At 42.3% G+C, this 19,570-nt stretch overlaps 1 protein-coding gene across 2 annotated transcripts in view; it reads right to left on the bottom strand.

The window, feature by feature from the left end:
- Positions 1-18,989, bottom strand: part of OSBPL6 (oxysterol binding protein like 6) — a 96,096-nt gene extending 77,107 nt beyond the window's left edge. For both annotated transcript variants that reach the window (XR_009487358.1, XM_059853188.1), the window contains exon 1: positions 18,889-18,989. The gene's annotated coding sequence lies outside the window, so the exon portion shown is untranslated. The remainder of the gene's footprint in view (positions 1-18,888) is intronic.
- Between the last annotated feature and the right edge of the window lie 581 nt (positions 18,990-19,570).

The raw sequence follows: 19,570 nt of genomic DNA, 5'->3' as shown, positions 1-19,570 counted from the left end.
CAAGGAAAAAACAGTGCTGTGAAGTACTTATTCATTGGAAGAATCTGACACACTTATGAAGATTGAAGCTGCTGCAAAACTGCTACAAAGCTGCAGATGCTGCTTGCATTGCCTTTCTTGAACCAGAAAAGCCACTATTAGAGCCAGGACAAATAGAGCACATAATGACTAAATACATCATCTTTACATCTGCAATGCTACAAACCAAGTCTTTGAAGCCACATGGGAGATAAGGGTGCAGCAGCTCCAGGCTAAGGCAAAATACAAATCACTTAAAGAGCACCTTCACACTTGCCACACAAAAATCCTCAAAGAAAAAGCCACCCAGAATTATGAGCCAATTGCTGTATTGATGCTTCTTTGGGAAAGCATTTTAGTCATAATTATTCAAGTACCAAAATGAAAAACTGAGTATTCTAAATCTCATAAAAAACTGTTTTCTCTTAGTGCAGATAATCAAATTACTATTTCTCAAAAGCTCTTCACATGCTCATATTCATGGATCACCATATAGCATTATCCAGTCATTGTTGAGAATCCAGGAAGAAAGAAAGGAGAAGGGCATGTGATATGTGAGTAGGAGCTCCTTGCTGGGGCATAGGCCTCCAAGGCACTGGGGTACCTCAAGACAAGGGTGACAGGCTTGCTTTCTTGGTAGCCTAACTCATGCTTTTATCTGTGGCACTTTTATACAACAGGATTTATGATGTTGGGTGTGTTTCTGACTTGTGGCCACAGCAGGTATTTTTACAGATGATCAGGAATTATTGCCCACTGCAGAACTGCATGCAATGTGATTCAGTAACTTTGGTGGTTTTGTTGCCCACAAAATTCAGCCTCACTACCCAGTGTGCAAGCAGCCAATAATGACACACCTGAGAGACACAGCTGGCAAGCCTGGGTGCTCAGTGGTGCTCCCCATATCAAGCACACCAACTAGCAAAACCTTTTGCCATTTGTACATTTTAGCAAACAAAGGAGTTAGTATTTATTGACTACAAGTTGCATAGCTCTCTTATTAATCAGTATTCTATTCTACCTTCTATTGGCTGAGGATCCTCTCGTTTCATATGCTGAACAGTCCACGGGCTCTCTCCCACTTCTGAGTCAGTGCTTTCCTGTGATCCGTGAGTCTGGTCCTGACCTCCCCCTGCTGGAAACACCTCTGACCCAGCACAGCTGCTAAATTTGTTCTATTAGCTTCTTCCTTATTTTGAGAGTTCTGCCATACGTGCTCGTGGCTTGTAAATTCTGCATTCTTTGTGTCCTCTAACCTTCTTCCAGGGCTTTGGCAACCCACTGAGATCACTGATGCACGTCAAGCCTTAAACCTCAACAAGTAATTTGTCTTTCTAACACCTAGGCATTGCTTGGAGCTTGTTGGCTGCTCTTTGTTTCACCCATCAAATATAAAAAGATAAAACATCAAAGAACATCCTTTCTTCAGAAAATCTTACATATTCCACTCTTGCAATAGTTACTTCTGCTTCTGTCTTATTACGTTTCTAAGTGGAATTGGTGTAAGCAGAGAGTGGAATTATTGCAGATGATACAATTAGATGGTTGCAGGAATTTTAAGTGGAGGTTTTTTTGCTGTCTCATGTAGCACACCAAGCAAGACATCCATCATCTCTTCCTAGCCTTAAAAAATCCCTAATGCCTACAAAAGTGCAGCTCTGCTCTGAGAGCTGTCTGAAAAAAAAATGTTACTTGACTAATTTCAAGTATGAAAATCATGATGTAGCAATTAAAAAAAGTTTGAATTGTCAGTCCTGGAAGGGTATTTGGAACTGCACCACACACAAAAGTTCTGCAGCCAGTGCTGAGCTAGCAGCTCTCAGTTATGGCATGCATCCTAGCAAATATCCCATCCCAGTTTGCTCTGTATCATCTGCCACAGTAACAGACTTTTCAGAAATACCAGGAATTTAGCAGTGAACCTGAGAGATGACTCATCAGCAGTGACCATGCAGCACCAAAGAGTTGAGTAAAATGGGAGAGGCTGACTGTAATCTGACTTGAACACCACAGTGACTCACCCAGCCACTTGACTTGCATATGACAAGGCACTCCAGCAGGGGAGCACACACAAATAAATACATTTTGAAAGCCCAGAGAGTCCATTCCCAATCACATGAATAGCAGACATATAGAAAATGCATCTGGAATTCTATTTTAATCTAATAAAAATAATAATACATAGAGATCTTCTGAGAAACATGGGGCCAGAAGAATGGAAAGTAAGGTCACACAGGCTGCATGTAGAGGAGATCATGGAAGAGGGAAAAAATTATTTCCAAAATTACAGAATCATAATTTTATTTTTCAAAAGGAGACCATCATAAATGTATTGCTTATACACCAGAAATTCTAGGTGTAGGACTTAGAATTTACTGAACAACACCTAAAATATACAGCTTTGCAAAGTATAAAGTAACCAATTTTTGCAGTAAAGACTAAATAAATGCTTTCCTTATTTTTATATATATTTATATTTAAGAGACAAAAACTATAAATCTTTATGTGCACATACCATAAAAAAGATTTTTAGTCCAAGGTAGAGAGAGGAAAAAAAACACAAAACAGTTCAATAAAATTTATTCTATTCCCTCAATATTAGGGAAAATACCCTAGGTCTCTCTGCTTATTGTTTATAACATTTATACAAAGATATAAAGACTTTTATCTGCAACTACACTTCAAAAATGCACTGTTCTTCATTCAAATAAATAACTAAAAATCTCTATATATAAATAGAGATGCTTTATCCTGAGGACAGTGTAACCAAACAAAATATTTTTATTTTTACGTTAGACATAAGAGTAACTTTTTTTATTAGCTAGATGCATCCTAAAATTAACCTCCAAAAATCTGCATTTAGCCTTGATTTAGACTTGAAATTTAAATAAGCAACAATTCTCAATGGCAGACTAGAAGCTCTTACAAGGACCCTGCTCCCATTCCTGCAGTGGGGCAGCTGTTTCATGTGCCTAGTCACTGCAATTGCTTCTAGCTTTATAAACAAGCTTCACAGGGCAAAAAAGGAACCCTAACCAAGTGCAGACCCTCTAATAAAAAGAGACAGGTCCTTTTAAGGGGGATGTTCTTAATTCCAAGACACAGGACAGGGAAACCTGTATAGGTACTTTTATGGAGTGGGTTTATAATTTTCTGTTACTTAGGTAGCTGATATTTGTATAAGAAGCTGATGGAGCCATCAGAACTTTACCTTTCCTTCAGGAGATGCTGGTGAGATTACAATATAAAAAAAGACATAAACAGAAGTTGGACACCATGAAAGTAGAAAATAAATTCATGTCAACTATTAGGCTATTAAGGGAAGAGAGATGAGCTTTGCTGTAGCTGGCATTAGAGCTCTGTAACATGCAAACCTCTGATTTCTAAACCCAACTGCACATGCACAAGCCCTTTGTCATTGTGACTGCTCACAGTAGCAGCTACATTAAAAGCATCTGATAGAGCAGAGTATTACAGCAACCAGCAAAAATGAGATTTTAATATATTAGAACACACCTCAGTGTAACAGATTTTATTGATGCCATCAAACCACGCTACCAGAGAGGAAAAAATAAAAGCTTTAAAGATTACATCATTCATAATGAAATTACATAGCAGAAAAGCTGTTAAAGTAGAACACAAACAGTTCTGGACAAGGAATATCTTTCTGTAAAAACTGAACAAGCTAGCACCTACGTGGCAAAAGAAACTGACTCTTAAGGAGACCGCAGGTAGTTAAAATTCAAACACATACAGCCCACTCAGGAAAAACACTGAAAGAAAATATTTCATAGAATTATAGAATGGTTTGGGATGGAAGGGACCTTAAAAATCATCTAGTTTCAATATTCCTTATTTCCTATTTAGTTTATTGTGTAATTCTCTTCTCACAGCTTAGCTTTTATTTTGAAAGACTTCCACATAATTCTTTACTGTCTGAAAAAACCAGCCAAGTTCTAAACCTATGAATTGCTCTGAATTTATTATAAAGCTCAAATGCTCTGAACAGATGGAACAAGAATTTCATACAGCACATGAGCTATCCAAAAATTCCCAGGCTATATATGTACAAAACAAGGGAAATTAGGTGGGTTAACAGCAGGAAAGTAGCTACAGCATCTCTGTGTGATGTAGAGACGTGACTGTGAGCCCTTTGTCTGGACGGGTGCCAAGGCCTCCCCACAGTTATCCTAGCTGTAAATAGGTAGTTCTTCATTCAAGCTGAGAAGAAAAAAGGCAGACAGATGTGATACCAGCCACATTGCTCCCTTGTGAGCTGTTGGCTGCAAAATACAAGTGGGCCTTAACCACACAAGATCGATAAGCAGCTGAATCCAGAAGAGATCTTTGGTAGGTTTTGTTTTAGGGAAACTTACCCAAGTATCAAGGCATCAATAAGTCTGTTGGTTTCTTTATAATTAACAAAAACTAAAACAAATAACGCCAAAACCTGAAATAGAGATTTTTCAGCCACACAGATTTAACAAATCTCATTAGTTAATACAGCTTTAATGTAAGAGCTATTACATGCTCTTTTTTTATCTAAAAAAAGATATTTTCCATTTTTTCCCATTTACACTGCTCCTCCAGCATTGCCCATGTTTTCTTTCTCCCTCATTCCTTTTCTAAATGATTTTATTCTGTTTAAATGTTTCTTCCACACTGACAATCTTTTCTGCCAGATTTTTTTCCACTTCTTTGTTCCTACATCCAAAACGCAGAGCATCCCCACCTCTCTTTCCCACAGGATTCCCTTCTTTGTTCATGCTGCCCTTTCTTTCAATCCTCTACTCCTCTGTTTACTCTATGCCTTTGCTTATTTTCTACCACTTCAGCAGAAGAGAGCCCAAGCAAAGATGAAAAACAAACGGGAAGCACAAGCATTCCTCCGCTAGCTCTCGGTTCTGCGCGTGGAAGCGATTTCTGCCATTTCTGGGAGAACAGTCCAACTGGCACCACAGCCATCCCTGTGGCACTGGACAGCGATGTCATGTTGCTCAGGCAACCATTCCTAATTGTCCTTTGGGATGCTGAGAAAACAAGATGGGTTTTTTTTTTTGCTGGTCTGTCTGAAGGTCACAGTGGCGTGGTGGCACTGAACACAGGCTGCTGCCACAGCAGGCGAGGCACTGCAAGAGCCACATCAGGCAGCCCTAGGAGCACAAACACATCAATCACACAGAAAACCCCATCAATTCTGCAGCCTCAGTCATGTAGAACCATGTGTACAACAGTTGTCATGCAAGACTACAACAACTACTATGCCAGAGACAATGTTATTCTAGACTCATGCTGAAAGCAAATCCCAATGTTTCTCCTGGCTTGAAAAATTAGACATAAAAAAGGCACTATTTATATGTAACAGTATCCTACAAGAAACAGATTGTCAACAACAGTTTGGCAGGGCACCATGATCATCTTTTAGAAATTGGGAAGAAAAATCTTCAGAATGTAAATGTCTGCTGAAACAAATGAAGACTGAAGCTTTAAGAGCAAGAGCTACTTCCTCAAAGTTCCTCCAGAGGGTTCATCTCAGTATATGTATATTTTGCATCTTAAAAGAAACACACCATATGCTAGGATGACTTTTCTTAACTAGAAAAATCTGCCTTGTATTTTTGGAACAAGCAAGTTTTTCCTTGGGCATGTTTATTGACATGTTTCATAAACCTCAACTCCTTAACTGAAAAAAAGAACCTATTTTGGCTGCATGAGAAGCAGATTCTTTTTTAGTTCAGAGACCGAGAGGAGGAAGAAAGGAGAAATTTCAAGTTAAAAGAAACTTTTAAACATCAAGACACACCAAAATGAACACGTCATTAAAAATGTATTCAGATAAAATTTCATTTTTTCAGTATTTTCTCCCTTTTTCCTTTTATGAAAAATATTTATTAAACTTAATCCAAATTCAGTAACAAAGGCACAAAACTGAAACATTTCTCAGAGTACAACAGACCAGTAAATTGCACTCCCTAAACCAAGGGAGTCACAAATACTCTTCTGTGGACCCCTGTACTGTCTCTATTTTCTGCAGGGCCCACAGGAGGCACAGATCCACCTGGACCTCTCTGGTATCCCTTGGCCCCAGAGCCATGCAGAAACTTACAGCCTATCCTCTAAGGCTAGCAGAAGGATGGAAAAATCACCCTAATTTTTCTTTTAATTGTGTTTACTCTGTTTTCACTTTGGGGTCTGCCCTGCACCACGAGGTGTCCCCAGCCCCCAATACTGGATGCAATGTCCCTGGGTTTCTTCAAGCCTACACACACTGTACCACCCCATAATAAGCACATACACCTGCCACTTTTAAGGTCTAGGAAGAGACTGGACCAACTGGGTGGGGGAAATAGGTATCCTGAGCTCCCTGTGACACTTCCCAGTCCACGAGCAGAGGGAAAAGCTTGGTAAGGGCAGGATGCTGTGCTCCTTGCTCTGAGTTACTGCCATGGGCAGGACACCAGGCTCAGCAGACCTAACACACCACATCCAGCCTGTGCTCATCTTTCATGTCTAGGGGAGGCAAAAAATATTTCCAAACTCATTAGCTATATTTTTCAAGGGATGCTGTCTTAACTATTTTTTTCCCCCACAGACAATCCTAGTTCCCAAGGCCTGAGAGTAGCTCCCACTATACAGAGTAAGAGATGTAACTGTAGAAATCTTGTACTTATTTATCCACAACTGGTCAGAAAGCTCTCACATACCATTTGTTTAGCTAGATTTGCATGTACTTGCAACTATTTTTGGCAAAATAACTTTCTTAGCCTCCATTATTTCCACAGTGGGTGGCTCCTTCCACGTGTTTCACCTTTTCAGAAATATTCCCCTATCTGAGGAAAGCATTCCAGTTCTCTAACATAAGCAAGCAGATTTTACCAGTGAGAACACTTGAAGAAGACCACATCACAGAGAAGTGACTATCGAGATGTTCTGCATCCCAAAACACAGCCACTAGCACTTAGCACACCAACAAGGTCAACAATGCCCTGCCATTACCACTCAGGGGCTTTCAACTTCCACAAAACATGCTCAGAGGCATTTTCAGGTTCATAATGACACTTTCACATACACAATATAAACAGATATGACAAAATGTTGTTTAAGCCTGGAGGAAGAGACAAGGGCAGTCACATTTCTCTATTAGAAATTATTATGCACTCTGAAACATTAATGAAACAAATGACATTGGTGAACTGTATTCAGAAGATAAACAACAGGAAAATTAAAGACTTGTCCTTACATCTACTTCTATTGGAAATGTGTTAATTTTCTCAAGAGCTGTGAGAGCAAATGATGAGTTACAACTTTACTTGCACAAATTTGGTGTTTCAAAGAAAAAAAGTAACTCTTGTGGGTTTTTTCTATTTGCAATCTCTTTTCAATTGTGAGCTAATTTTTGGAAGACACTTTTCCCTGTGCAGTATTTTTGGGCAGACCATGAAGTTTACTGCACACACAGCTCCTCATCTGTCTCAGGAGGGCTCAAGGAGGACACTGCTTGCACCCTTCAAGCTGCAGGACAGATATTAGAGACTCACAGGCTCTTGCTGCACTTGTGCATCCCTGATGATTGCCAATGAAACAAGCATTTTTTAAGGACTTTGTACGATACATAAAAGCAGGAATTACAGGAAGATGCCCAAAATAAATAAATGCATACTCTAAGCCACCAAATTATTTTAAGAGCCCTTTCATTCTCATATCAAACAGAGACTTCATGAAATACACTAGCACCAAAACGAACAGCATCCTCTAGACATTCTGTACAGACATAGAGTCAAGAGAAAAAGCACTTGTGGTCTCTTTTACTTAGACTAAAGGGTGACCTAAATTAACACCGAGTTAAAGATAACAAAAAGACCTCCAGCAGTAAGGAGCGGAGCATAAATCTGATTGTTTCAATTACTGTCATCATGATTTCTCAGAAGGAAGCAGCTCAGCCTTCACCTGCAATTCTGTCAGGACTGATTCTCAGCCTGAAAAGGGGGCATCCATCCCTGCTGGGTGTATACTCATGCTCAAGACACGACACCAAAAATTTTCTTTCATGACGACATCTGACTTCACTCACGTAACACGAATCCCTCAGTTGCCAGGATTCCATCCACACCTCCAACTCTGCTGCTAACAACCACCATAAGATTTTATCTGTGATCTTGGCTGAGCCAAGAAGATGTGCTGGCTGACACAACCTCCAGTCAAACTGAGTTCATTAAGTATTCCTCCTCCCTCTGCTCACTGACTTTGGCAAATCAAGGAGCACTGTTCCCACTCAGAGTTTCCTATTCCCATGTAAGATGGTGACAAATTTGGATTTTCCAGAACAGGCTCAACAATGTATAGGCAGGATTCTAGTGATAAACTTGCATGAATAAAACTGGTGACCAAACTAGAAGCGTCCCCTTTTCTCTTTTCAGGAATTATACATTTATGAAACAGAAGATTTAGGCACCACCACCAAAGCAGAAAGAAGAGAAGGGTTCACTTCATATTTTGCTGACAATGAAAACCTACATATAGAGTCACAGAATGGTTTGAGTAGAAAGGAACCTTAAAGGTCATCAAGTTCCAGCTGTCTGCCATGGGCTGGGCACCTTTCACAGGACCTGACAGAGCTGCTCAGAGCCCTGTCCAAACTGGCCTTGAACACTGCCAGGGATGGGGCATCCACAGCTGCTCTGGGCAACCTGAGGCACCCTCAGAGTGAAGGATTTCTTCCTCACATCTGACCTTAACCCACCCTTTATCAGTGTATTTAACTGCTCCTTGTCCTGCCAGCACAGCCCTGTAAAAAGGCTCCCTTTAGGCAAGGACAGGTGCTGTGAAGTCTCCCTGGAGCCTTCTCTTCTCCAGGCTCAACAAACCCAACTCTCCCAGCCTGTCTTCACAGGAGATGTGCTCCAGCCCTCACAATTTGTGTCAGAGGCTCCAACTCAAGTCCTCAGGTTTTTCTGAACTTCTGATGTCATGGTTTGAAGTTCAGCATCTCCTTTTTAAGCTTCCTGTTGCCTACTGATTTCTTAGCTGCTGAAAAATCTCCTATTGTTATCTGGCAACAACATCTAGGCATAAGAATAGTCCTGAAAACAATACTTTATGCAAGATTAATGCCAGAAGTATAAACAATAAAATGCTAATAAAATATTAAAAGCCATAAAAGATACCATAAATATAAAAATAGAGATGAAATTTCTCTCTCCGCTCCTTGTTACCATGCACAAATTATAAACTCAGGTAGGGACAACTCAGTATTTGTAAATTCATTAGAATAAAAAGCATTGATTCTGAGTCATCTATCATTTAGACAGTGAAAATCTATTGTGATATACAAAAATGTCATCCCAAAAAGATTTTTATCTCCATTCATAATACTTTCATTATCATAAATAAATGTATCTTGAGAAAGTTACACCAGAAAACTGAATTAGAGCATCCAGGTTCTATTCAAAAGCGAGACTTAGTGTTTTTCCATTCAAACTTTTCATTAATGTGCATATTGCCACAGAATGAACAAAGATACTGAACTTAGACACTTATTTTTAAGGCACTTTAGGACAATTTCATACCTCAAAATAGTACAGGATTTTGTTACCCTTGACATTTGTTTTATCTCAATACTGACTTTCAATTTCTGTTGCAATTTCTTTTTCTTCCTTGAGAGGAGAAATCACTCCAGCTGTAAGGAGAGCAGTAATTTCCTTAAGTAACTTTGTTAATTTTTTCAACGTTCTTCAGTCCTTCACAATAGCTGGTAAATCAGCATTTAGCCAAATATGTGCCAGCAACCTCAGCCAAGTTGCCCATAGCCATTTACACAGAAGAGAAACTCCCCTGCTGTATGCAATACCTGTTCCAAAATTAATCAACACCAGAAAATAGCAGTAAAATAATTCTTGAAAGACTACCAAGCAAATACACTAAGGAAGTAAAAAGGACTTGTGAGGTTAATTGCATTACTGCTACATAGTGACACCTGATAAATAGGTTTTGGGACAGCTTTCCAATCATAAAAAAATCTAAAAGGCAGCTTAAAAAAAGAGGGGAGAAAAGCACTGTAGATGTTCAGTTGGAAATTGCAGTGTTCTGGAAAGAAAATTTCAAATTCATCCTCATTTTCTCTGATTTTTAACAAGCATCCTGAAACAGGAAAACTGTACCTATTTTAAAAAGCAGGGCTTCGCCTGTGCAAGTGGAAACTTAGGAAGGTCATTTTCCTTTTCTTTTTCACCCTGCAGATCCAGGGCAGTGGTCTCCACTGCCCCATCACTCCAGCCAGACCCTCAGAAGACAAAAGGCAACCTAGAGTAGAAGCCTAGAGTAGAAGTTTGAAACCTACAGTCCATCCATTCCCTTCAAATATTTATGTTTTAGCCTTTGAAATCATTTGTCAAATGCCTATTCTGTCCCATAATATTTTTGTTTATGAAAATTAAATGCGAGACCAGACCCTCCAAAGCACCAGTACTTAAACCCTGATAAATTTCAGAGACTACAAAGATAATATGAGCCAGCACATCCCCAAGTAAGTAAAAATCTAACCCATGACAGGGATCAATTTCAGTTTCCTACAAACTTTAATTTCCTCAAATAAAACATTCGCCCTCTTAGTTGAACAAAGGCTTTTAAAACATACCACAGTTGCATCATTATTTGATTATTTAATTCATAAGTACAAGCAATGCCTGGCCATGGGAATGACAAGCATTAAGTACACACTATACAAAACATAAAGATAAATTAAAACCAGCTGTCTGGGAAGTACACAGAAGTCTGAGAAGACTGGAAGCTTCACACTTCCTCATTTATCTTTTAATGGAAAAAAACTGACATTAGCTGAAAAATTATTGATTTTCTGTGCTGTTCCCTGTGGGGAACTAAAGATTTTAAATTCATTTTTGCAGCATACCAAGATTGCTTAAAAAGAAAAATTTCAGAAAGGTCTGCTTGAATTACTTTCTGGGTCCCACAACACATACAGACATTTATTTCTGTTCAGACTTGTCCTCCTAAATGAGAAACCTGCATTTGGAAGTTGCACCATTATGTTTAAATCTGCTTCAGCACGGCTGAGATGCATAATCCACCTTGACAGAAACACCAACCTAAAGTGCAAATATATTTCACTTGCTGCTATTAAGAAATGGCACCTTACACTGCTCCTAGGCATAAGCACTGGTAGGCAAATAACCCATTTTCCCTGGTATGCTTGCACTCTGAGTATCCAGGCCTTCTGTTCTCCAAGGTTTTTTTTCCTTTTATACCCCCAGCCCCTGGCACTGCCCCCCAAGGATCTCCTGAGATCATAAGGACCCTTAGGTCCTTAGGAGGAGCACACAGGCATGGCAGCTGGAGGGAACAGCATGGAGCATCACCAGCCTGGCCCAGAGGACATGCCTGTGTCACCAGGAGGGGCAGTGAGCCTGGGCACAGGTCTGGAATTCCAGGAGCAGTGAGTTAACAGCTGGGGAGTGACCTGTGCAGGACAGACAGAAGGACAGAGAGGGCAAGAGCTGGGAAGATGTCTCAGTGCTGGAAAGCCAGAAGGGATGAACACACCCCTGGTGCATTTGGATTTTAAACAATTCGTTTCAAAATAAGTTTGCACTCATTACATTTCTTTATAAGAAACTGAATTTCACCTACAAACAGATTTAGCAATGTTGGTGGTTTTCTCAGTGTTATATCACACAGCTATGACACACTTTTCATGGCAAGCCACCCAAGAATCAGCCAAGAAAGCAGAACTATGTGTTCCTCAAGATATCTGCAGCCTTAAGAGCAGTTTGTTTCCCCTAGATTCCAAAATGGGAAGGCTGCCACAGATGTTGAAGAATAAAATCTCTGAAGCTGCCATACCCCCCACAAGCACGCTCAGTGTTTCTCAGCACCGAGTGCAGTGCCCACAACCAGACAAAGCAGAGCAAAACAAAACCATCATTTTTAACTATGTTCAGTACCTTTGAACTTATGCAATGGCATAAAAAACAATTTCTTCCTTATGAGATACTGCCTTTTTCCTACAGAGATCTATGAGCCTAATATACATCAATCACAAGTTCTGGTTTACTGTACATAAAGCCCCTTCATCTGGTGTTAGCTAGCTGCTCCCCTTAGGGGAAATTCACCACTTTTATCAAGTTATTGTTATTATCCACCTGCATTTTACACGGCATTATTCCTTACTCCATCTTTGAAATGATTTTTACTGATTTAGTACAAAAAGACATGTGAAAAAGAATGAAGAAAATGCAGAAGATTCTAAAGTCAATGGATTCATACTTTACAAAAGAATTATGTGTAACTTTAAAATAATTCAAATAGTCAATAATATATGGAATAGTAAAGAGATACAGCACAGGTTTATGGCTGGTATTTGACAGCTTTATGCAAAATGATTTGAGCTAATGCGCTCACAAAGTTAAGAAGAAAGCATAAAAATCTGAAAACACTGAATAAATCTTTAAAAATGCTGAAGAACATTGAGGGGGAAATCTAATAATGAATGCATCAGAAGGTAATTTCACCAGAAACACCATAAGGTGGCAGGCAATAATAGTATCTCTGTGCCTTTGCACCACAAGGCAGCAGCCAAGGGCCAGCACAGCTCCGGGCTGGGCAGGCAGCAGGAATCAGAGCTGGAGGCAACAATCCTTCCTTCCTTCTCTGCCCTGTGCTGCCCTCACACAGAGCAACATCCCAACTACTAGAATGGGCTCGTGTCAGAGAGGACAAGTGTTCAGCTTGTTTGTAGTTTGGCTCTACAAAGGTCATACAGCTGGGAGAAAAATGGGGCACCCAGCAAGGCACAAAACGTCAGGAGAACCACGAGCAGGGATCTGCTACACAGCCTCTGCACAACAGGGCTGGGCATCTCAGCTGGAAACCTAAACCCAAGGGTATTAATAAAAATATCACAGCTTTAGGAAAGGCCACATGATTACAACTGGCTGTTTTGGCTGAACCTACTCTTTGTGGATTAATGTTACATGGTTTTGGCCAAAATACTACGAAAACCCAAAGAAATTGATGATGGAATTCATTAAGTTAAAAGGCAAAAAATCTGACACCCTCTCCTCTTCCTAATGTAGCTCAGAAAATTTAGATTTGCAGCAGGAAGACAGACACACAGAGCAGCTGTTGTGGAAAGGGTAGGAGCTATGAGCCCAAGCTGCCATGTCATTGCTACATCTCAGAGCACCCGCAGATCCAACCACAACCTCTGCATCACCAGAAATGGCAATTTAAAGCCTGCCATAGATGACTTCTGAAGCTGTTTCTTTCCCTTAAACCCACAGATACTGCACAACCTCGTGGAGCTGTTGGGGAGTCCTGTAAGGGTCTCAGGGTTGGTCAGCTGGGCTAATTCTAAACCTCATTTCTGACTTGGTTTGAGGCCTCCCCCAATAATCCTCAACACACATCAAAAGAGATAACAACCATTATTGTATTAATTAAAGACAGAAGCCACTCTTTTTATTAATTGCAGGCTCTGTCACAAAACAGTATTTATGGTGACTGGGCAAGAGGCAGAGCATGCAGCTACCAGAGAAAATACCTTGTTTGGGTTTTTTAAAGATTATTTTGCATTGCAAATAATAATTACATTGCCTTGCCTGTCACTGAATTGCATTCTGCAAACTGACCATGGGTTTTGTATGTTGGCTACGCTACCAATTATTAGGAGAACCAAGAAAAGCCTGCTCAGTGGAACAGCATGTAATTTACATTTAGCTTTCCACAGCATATTTGCACACCCACACAATATAGGTCACAGCTAAGGAGAGTTAGAGACCTCTCTTTTTTTTTCCCCCTTCAGTCAGAGAATGCATTATTTTTGCCCATAATTATGTCACCCAAGAATATTACACCAGGTAGCAACTGTGACCTGCCTATACTTCCGAGAAGTTACACACAGAACAGAGGTCTCAGGCACAAGGGAGTGTGGAAAGACAACTTGTATTTAACTGACAGGAAGGGCTGGGGGAAAAGGAGATGGATTTTAGCATTCTTCAGTCATTACAAAGAAAGAAAAATAATTTGTCTGGCTAGAGACAGACTCATCCTCTGACTGTTCTACAGCTCTCTTTCATATCATTCCTATCCTTCTGGGTTTGGCAAACATCTTATGAAGCTTGTTCTCCCGAAACAGAATAAATTCCAGAAGGATGGACTTAAACAGAAAAGCAGCACAATTACTTACCAGAGGGATGCATATGCCATGCTCACATTGGGGTCAGAGGCACTTCACGATGACTCAACACCAACTGCTGCTGTTTCGGATCTCAGCGAGCTGTTTTATGTTGGAGCTTCTTCCTCTTAACTAAGTATCATTTCCACCATTAGCCACCACTTTCTCACCCAGCTGACCCACTCTACTCTGAAAGAAACATTTGTCACTGAACAAACCACTCCAGATTCTCATTTTCAAGATGAAAGTCCCTTTATCTAGTCCATTTCTTGCCATTTCTGTAGCTCCCCATCAGTGATCGTGCCTTTCCATTTTCCCTAGATCTGTCCTTATCCGGTGACAACACAGCTAACTGGCTCCCTAAATTCCAACTTCTAAAAGAAAATAAGTTGCTCTCCACTATTTTCCCTGAAAATAAATTAAAGAAACTTATCTTGTGGCTAAAATCTAAAAATTGTAATCTAGGAAGATGAGCCACAGTCTCTCTGGGTTAATTTCTCTCCCACTTCTCCTATAACACTGCCATTTCTTTCCAAACAAGGTTGAATTTGATTTGAAAGGCAGAAGGGAAGAAACAGTTAAACACTGTTTTCCTGAAAAAAGATCAAAAGGATGCCACAGATCCCTGAGAAGGTCAGCTATAAAAATCCTAATAAAGTAGAAATGGGAGCAAGAGTGCACTTGCAGTCCCACTGCAGATGCAGGCTGACTACAGACAGGACAGACACAGTAAAGGCAGAGAGGGAACAGGAAGAAGAATCATCAGCCTGGAACCATTCCTGGAGGATGTTAACAGAAATTTCTCCTGACCCAAATTCCATTTAACATCACCTTATCCCTACTGGGTTTGTCACAGGGGAAGAGGTTGGACTAGCAACAAGAATTGAGAGACACCACTGCATCACATAATCTGAATAAAATAAAGTCATGTTATATTAAGCAGGATGAGTGTGGCATTTCTATCCCAGCTTGTCTATTCCACGATACACAAAAATCAAGATCCATGTGACCCTGCCACAAGAGACCCTGAGGAACAGAATGCTCACTCCAGCTGCTCAGTGGGTCCAAGTCCTGACCCATGGCCTGGACCTCACACCAAGCTGCTCCCTTCCAATGGCGTGGCCCTTGTCATGCTCCCCCACACCTGGGGCTCCTGCTTTATTTCCTTTCCCATTTATTTATTTTTCAGCCCTTTCTCACTTAAACTGTCAGCATGAGCCATCAAAGTCCCACCAATTCCACTGCCTGTATCTAAGGTCAATTAGCAGTCACCACCAAGGTTTCTGTAACTTTTTGGGCTCCCACCTCAAACATTTTACAGGAAGCAGGAACAGCTACAGGGCAAAGTCCTCCTATTGCTTTTCATTTTCCAGTATTGATCAGGTACATCTGCTGGGGAGATGTAGCCTAGGCCTCCTCTGTCTGAGCAGGCAGGCTTCACTCCATGGCACAGGTTTCATACAGACTCTTCTTTGGGCATCCTGACTTGTTAGATTTTCTGTTGAGAAATGTTTCAGTTCATCATCTGAAAAAGTGTATCCCATTCCAAGATAAGGTTTCTTGAAATCGATCTTTAGATCATTCTTGGACAAATGTTGCCTACTTTGGGTTGACTTGTTTTCATAACAAAGCAATCCCAGATCTGTGCTCTACTCTACTGATGTAAAGGATCCAATGCATCATTTTAGCACCTCTGCATCCTTCACAATCATACTGTGCCTTTTGCTTGCTTCCTTCAACACCAATGCTGATATGGCAAATTCAACACACAAACACACACACACACAAAAAAGAGTAAGCATTTACTTTAGTATTCCACTGTGAAGGATTTTTTTAAAGCTCATTAAACTTAGCTTATGAAAGAAACACAAGCCTGAAGGAAATTCTTGGAGAAATTCCTTTTTGAAGTCTAATTACCCAGGGTAACATTCCCCATGAAAATTATCTACAGAAACTGCTGCCTTTTCCCATACCAGGACAGTCAAAAGCTTCAAAACCAGAAAACATTTAGTTACAAGGAAAAGAAAAAAAAAACCTAAAAACAAACTCCCAGAAATCTCTAGGAACTGTTTGAATTGTTCAGTGTTTTAAAAAAATATTAGAAAATACAGGAGTAATGTACAAGTATTTGCTGCCCTATAGATGAGGCAGAGGGGCTAATGAAATCATTAGGACAGGCTCATTCTATACATACACACACATTAAAAATATAAACACACACACATCTTTAGCAGCAAAGGGCTGGCAGCTCCTTCCTGTCTCCCACTGCAGGAATAGCAGGTTTTCCGGCATGGCACAGGCACAGAAGGCTGACTAAAGTCCCTTAAGAAATACAGCCCTCCTGAGACAAAGCCCCATGGTAAAGAAGTATAAATTCCCAGGGAAAAACCCTTGCTGATATCCCATGTACTTGGAAGAACAAGAACAAAATCATTCACTTCCTCCACACTAAGAAATCCATCGGTAGGCTGTGGCTCAGCTGAAATGTACAGGGACACACACACACAATCACACACACACACACCTGTGCCAGAGGAATAAAGGAAGAAGTAGTAAGAAAACTCTGCTCATCTTCAGAGTGGGCTGGAGAAAGAAGTGGCAAAGGAGAGCAGTCTCATGCCTACCACCATTTGTACTAGAGCAGGAGGCCAGGGAGTGCCCAATCACACAAGTCACGGAGCTTTAACTTTCCACAGCCATGGCAGCTTTGGAATAATGTGATATTTAATGTAATAATGTCCAAATTGCTTCTCAGACGCAGAGCAACTCTGACACCTGTCAATAAAGTTTTTGATGGCTGTATAAAAACACATCTGAGCACATAAACATACAGAGTACAGCCCTTCAACACCAGCACTTGGAAAAAAACCCCACGTGTGTTCCTACAAGTATATGCAAACCAGTGCTCACGTCACAGACATTTATGAATGAACTCCCAGAATGGGCTAAGAGCAAAACTATTCCAGCAATAAGCAAGGCTGCAGCCAAGGCCCCCCACAGTACAGCTCTAAGTGCTCTGGAGATTCTGGGAGAGCAATAGCAAATTAATGGGAAGTGGAAGAAGCATGCCTGATGAACTACAGTACAACAAAGGGTACCTCTTTCAGCCTTCAGTAGCAAGGGCAAATGTTTAGGGAATCTTCAGTAACAAACCCTCCAATACTGTTCTCCAGATATACATCCTGCCGTGTACTTTGAAAGAAAAGGTTGTTTAAATATAAAACTGTTACACTTTTCAAATAATCAGTGTTGTACACCTCTCTGTTAATTTATCTAACGTGGAGAGAAAAGATAAAGTGGTCTTCGTGTGTAGTTCTTAAAGAAAAAGAAAAGAAAACAGTATTTAATAAATACACAAAATATGCTTCACTAAACATATAAATTCCATAACAACGACATCTGTTTAACCTCTAAAGGTCAAAGTCATGTCATTTACACCAAGATAAAAAGTCTAATTATAGTATCTACAGCTGTATGGGCACAGGCTGGTTATTAGAAAAGAACTATTATAAACCAAACACAATTACACTGTAGAGAAACCATTAGATACTTGATGAGATTTTAATCTTTGAGCTGGTATCATTCTGCAAGTTAATCATCTAGAGAACAGAAAATCTGTTAGGAATGCAATTAAATGTACTAGTCCCATTAAAACTGAGCTGATATAGTTAATTGTAGTCCTAAAATAGCAATTTCCTCACACCTTCACTAAGCAATTTTTTCATCTACTGAGTAATAGTCTATTTAAGGAACACTTTTCACTTAAACTCTCAAATAAGATTTGTGAATACTTTTGTTCTCTCACTCTACCCCATACAAGTTGCACTGACGTTTGCTATTTGACCTTGGCTTCCTAATTTGCTCTGAGAAGTCCAGCAAGGTCTTTGGTTTCAGCTACTGTTAGTTAGTCCATGGTACCTGCATTGCTGAAGCTTTCGGCAAGAAAATCACCAATGTATCCTCCCAGCACACGACAGCAATTAGAAATGACATGAAATGACGAGCCAATGGCAAAGCTCACGTCATACAATCATTTTAAGCATCAGCACTTTGGGCAAACACATTCTTTTCAAACATCAATTTTAATGAATACACGTTCAAAGTACTTGGAAGGGATTTGCAGCCTTGCTAGCAAATTGGGAATACAGGCCGTTCCTGCCTTTTTTGGAGAGAAATAGAACGAAAGCAAAGAGGTCTCCTAAGAGTGCATCAACTTGACAATAGCTAATCTGCAACTGAACCTCACAGACCACACAGTTTATTGGAGCATTTTAAATTGCTCTGCAGGGAAGGGCGAAAAAAATCACGACTTCGGGGAGCGCCAGGGAAGCCGGGGCTGACACCGGCGCATCTCTCTGCGCGGATGCCGTTACGTAACCCCGGCCCGGCTCCCCCGGTCCGGATGCTCCGGCTGCGCCCCGGGGCCTCAGAGCCGCGGCCGGGCCGGGCCACGGCCCCAGCCCCGGCCTCAGCCTCAGCCTCAGCCCCGGGCTCGCCGCCGCCGCGCCCCGGCCGCTCCCGCCTCCCCCGGCGGCACCGCCGCGCCCCGCCGCGGCACCGGCACCGCGCAGCGCCCGCCGAGCCCGGCTCCGCCGCCCGACCCGGGACTCCCCGCACGGCCCGGCCCGGCCCGCCGCTCCGGGCCCGCACCCGCGCCCCCAGCGCCGCCGCTCCGCGCCCACCTCCTGGCCGGGATCCGCGGCGCATCCCCGCTGCGGCCCGGGAGGCTGCGCCCCGCCGCTCCCGCTCCCTCCCGCCGCAGCTCCCCGCCCGCCTGACGGAGGGAGGGAAGGAGGGAGGGGGCGGGCAGCCGCAGCCCCGCCGCGCCGCCCCCCGCCCCCGCCCGCCGGCCAAGGTGCCCTCCGCCCGCCGTACCCACCTGCGGCAGCGCGACGGGCCCGGGCACAGGTGCGGGCACAGGTGCCGGCACCGGGCTGAGCAGGGGCTGGCTCAGGGATGCTCCGCCGAGCGCGGCTGCGGCCCTCTGCGCGTAGCGGCGGGGCGGCGCCGGGGATCGGCTCGGCACGGCACGGCACTGCTCGGCACCTCGCCGTCCCTCCCGCAGCCGGCCCCGGTGCGCCCAGCAAAGCCCCGAGTCGCGGTGCTGCCGGCGTGACGGAGAAACCGGGCAGCGGCGGGGACCGCGTAACGGGCTTCGGTCATGACATCAGGTCTGGAATGAAACGGGAAAGCACGTGCTGTGCTGGAGCAGAGGGACCTCCGTGCCAGGGGCGGGAGGACGGTGTCAGACAAAGGCGTGCCGCCGAGGGACAGGGCTCTCGGCAGCAGCCTAAGCGCCTTTCCCCACCCCGGCTTGGTGACACAAGCGCGACACCCAACCTTGCACCGTCACCCTCCCGCAGT

This window comes from Haemorhous mexicanus, chromosome 8 (genome assembly GCF_027477595.1).
Source record: "Haemorhous mexicanus isolate bHaeMex1 chromosome 8, bHaeMex1.pri, whole genome shotgun sequence".
Classification (NCBI taxonomy): domain Eukaryota; kingdom Metazoa; phylum Chordata; class Aves; order Passeriformes; family Fringillidae; genus Haemorhous; species Haemorhous mexicanus.
Note: the sequence above shows the minus strand (reverse complement) of the source record. Positions and strands in the feature narration are given on the sequence as shown.